Source organism: Amblyraja radiata, chromosome 35 (genome assembly GCF_010909765.2).
Source record: "Amblyraja radiata isolate CabotCenter1 chromosome 35, sAmbRad1.1.pri, whole genome shotgun sequence".
Lineage (NCBI taxonomy): Eukaryota > Metazoa > Chordata > Chondrichthyes > Rajiformes > Rajidae > Amblyraja > Amblyraja radiata.
In genome coordinates, this window is record NC_045990.1 from 10,238,737 (window position 1) to 10,242,692 (window position 3,956).

Below are 3,956 nucleotides of genomic sequence, written 5' to 3' on the forward strand. Positions count from 1 at the left end.
TCTCTCACACTAGATGAGAGATTGTAACTCCAAAGTCAGGAGCATCCCCCAGCTTATAGATCATCATAGTGCTCATGATCATGTCTTCACCAGCATGCCAAGTATTTTCTCCCTATGGTGGAGTTGTCAAGCCACAGTCTGGGATATAAGTGTACCCAGGTTAATAATAATAATAATGGATGGGATTTATATAGCGACTTTCTAATACTCAAAGCGCTTTACATCGCATTATTTATTCACTCCTCAGTCACACTCGGTGGTGGTAAGCTACTTCTGTAGCCACAGCTGCCCTGGGGCAGACTGACGGAAGCGTGGCTGCCAATCTGCGCCTACGGCCCTTCCGACCACCACCAATCACTCACACACATTCACACACATTCACACACAGGCAAAGGTGGGTGAAGTGTCTTGCCCAAGCACACAACGACAGTATGCACTCCAAGCGGGATTCGAACCGGCTACCTTCCGGTTGCCAGCCGAACACTTAGCCCATTGTGCCATCTGTCGTCCCGGTGGCACGGTGGCGCAGCGGTAGATTTTGCTACCTTACAGCGCCAGAGACCCGGGTTCGATCCTGACAACGGATACTTACTGTACGTTCTCCACGTGACCTGCGTAGGCTTTCTCCAAGATTTTCGGTTTCCTCCCACACTCCAAAGACATACAGGTTTGTAGGTTTAACTGGCTTGGTATAAATGTAAATTGTCCCTAGTGTGTGTAGGATAGTGTTATGCTTCCATGTAGAGGCAACTGCGCTGGCAATCATGTGGCTGTGGTATCAGTCTGTGCAAACTGTATAGCCTGGGGTACTACAAAATACATGGAACAGTAGAACACAGCAACAGGCCCTTTCAGTTCAGTCTCAGTTCAGTTTAGTTTATTGTCACGTGTACCGAGGTACATTGAAAAGCTTTTGTTGCGTGCTATCCAGCCAGCGGAACGACAATACGTGATTACAATCGAGCCATCCACAGTGTACAGATACGGGATAAAGTGAATAATGTTTAGTGTGTGTGTGGCAGTTCGAGATGTCGGTGAGCGCATGGTCTGGGATCCCTCTGGGTGATGCGTGGATATCTGCAGCCGTGCGGCACGGTGGCGCAGCGGTAGAGTTGCTGCCTTACAGCGCCAGAGACCCGGGTTCGATCCTGACAACGGATACTTACTGTACGTTCTCCACGTGACCTGCGTAGACTTTCTCCAAGATTTTCGGTTTCCTCCCACACTTAAAAGACATACAGGTTTGTAGGTTTAACTGGCTTGGTATAAATGTAAATTGTCCCTAGTGTGTGTAGGATAGTGTAATGCCCCTGTCCCACTTAGGAAACCTGAACGGAAACCTCTGGAGACTTTGCGCCCCACCCAAGGTTTCCGTGCGGTTCTCGGAGGTTTTTGTCAGTCTCCCTACCTGCTTCCACTACCTGCAACCTCCGGCAGCCACCTGCAACCTCCGGGAACCGCACGGAAACCTTGGGTGGGGCGCAAAGTCTCCAGAGGTTTCCGTTCGGTTTCCTTAGTGGGACAGGTGCGGGGTGGCTGGTACAGACTCGGTGGGCCGAAGGGCCTGTTTCCATGCTGTAGCGCTAAACTAAACTAAAAACTAAGCCTGTTCTAACCCCGATGACCTGGTCACCGGGATACTGGGCCCCACGATGATGATCCCACCACCGCCTCTCTTCCCCCTGCCCCATCTCTCAGGCACATTCCACGGGGCAGTTGCTCCTGCCTCTCTCTGAGGCCTCTGGTACGGGACGCCATCTGGTCTACAAGTTTGCTTCCTGCAGGCAGCCGTAGTTTGATCAGAAACATCTGGCATCGATGGGATGTATAAATCCTTTGTGTTGCCCGGACTCGGCAGAACGCAGACGTTAACCCTTTCCTTCTTTCCAGCTGCCAGGATGGAATCTCCATGCTTGCCAAACACTTCAACTCCCCTTCCCATTCCCACACTGACCTTTCTGTCCCGGGCCTCCTCCACTCTCAGAGTGAGGCCTAGTACAAATTGGAGGAACAGCACCTCATATTTTGCTTGGGCAGCGATATGAACACTGATTTCTCTAAGTTCAAGTAACCCCTTGCACCCCCTCTCTCTCCATCCCTTTAACACCCTAGTCATCGTACTAGTTTCACTGTTGTCCTGTTGAGTTTCTCTGTCTGTATAACTCGTTCTCACCTACCCCACAGCCAACAATGGATCATTGTGGGCTCCACATCTCCTTGATTAATGTTGCTTTAAGCATCTTCCATTCATTTATCTTAAGTACCGACTATATCTCTCGCTCCTGTTTCCTCTGACTCTCAGTCTGAAGAAGGGTCTCGACCTGAAACGTCACCTATTCCTTTTCTCCAGAGATGCTGCCTGTCCCGCTGAGTTACTCCAGCACTTCCTGTTTTTGGTTTAATATTGTTTTGCATGCTATCCAGGAAAGTCATTCATACATTAGTCTAGTAGTGGAGAAAGAGGTGTGCAGAAATTAGTGTCACAGCTGCAGAGAAAGGACATAAGATAAGATAAAGTGGATGAGCTGCAACATGTTTGATGAAGAGATGGTGAATACATCCTTAGCTTAGAGTCTGAAGAAGGCTCTCATCCTGAAACGTCACCCATTCCTTCTCTCCAGAGATGCTGCCTGTCCCGCTGAGTTATTCCAGCATTTTGTGTCTCTCTTAGCTTAAGAGAGGTCCATTTAAGAGTCTGATAACAGCCGGGAAGAAGCTGTTCCTGAATCCGGTGGTTCATGTCATGCGAGCAGAGTTAGGCCATTTGGCCCATCAAGTCTACTCCACCATTCAATTTTGGCTGATCAGTCTTTCCCTCTCAACCCCATTCTCCTGCCTTCTCCTGTAACCTTTGGCGCCCTTACCACCAATCCCCTCTTTAAAAATACCAAATGTCTTGGCCTCCACAACCAAATGTGCTTTCAAGGTTTTTTTTTATCTATTGCCTGACATGAGAGGAGAGAAGAAGGAATGACCAGGGTCTAAATGGTCCTTGATGATATTGGATGCTTGCGTACGGAGTTGGATGATCAGCCATGATCATATTGAATGGCGGTGCAGGCTCGAAGGGCTGAATGGCCTACTCCTGCACCTATTTTCTATGTTTCTATGTACGCGACACTGTGTGGTATAGACATGGAATTGATGGGGTGGAGGCTGGTCTGCGTAAAGTACTGAGTAGCATTTACAACTCTTTGGCAGAGCAATTGTCAAAACAAGTTGTAATAGATCCACATAACTCTGTAGGATGCTTTCTTTGGAAATTGGTCTTTCCTTCCACTGCCTGCAACCTCCGGCAACCTCCGGCAACCACCTACAACTAGCATTGCAACCGGCTTCGACTAAAAAATTACCGATTTTTAAAACGGCAACCTATTTTTAGTCGCGGGCGGTTTTGAATTTTTTGAAATAATCGCCGGAACATAGAAGAAGCGGAAACCACTTTCGACCATTAGGGAGACTGACAAAAAACTCCGGGAACCACACGGAAACCTCAGGTGGGACAGAAGGTCTCCAGAGGTTTCCGTTCAGGTTTCTTAAGTGGGACAGGGGCATAACTTAGGAAACCTGAACGTAAATCTCTGGAGACTTTGAGCCCCACCCAAGGTTTCCGTGCGGTTCCCGGAGGTTTTTGTCAGTCACCCTACCTGCTTCCACTACCTGCAACCTCCGGGAACCGCACGGAAACCTTGGGTGGGGCGCAAAGTCTCCAGAGGTTTCCGTTCAGGTTTCCTAAGTGGGACACCCTCCATTCCTTTCCCGTCCATATACCTATCCAATTTATTTTTAAATGATAAAATCGACCCTGCCTCCACCACTTCCACTGGAAGCTCATTCCACACAGCTAACACTCTCTGAGTAAAGAAGTTCCCCCTCATGTTACCCCTAAACTTTTAGTTTAGTTTTGAGATACAGCGTGGAAACACCGAGTCCACGCCGACCCCAGAGTTAGACGG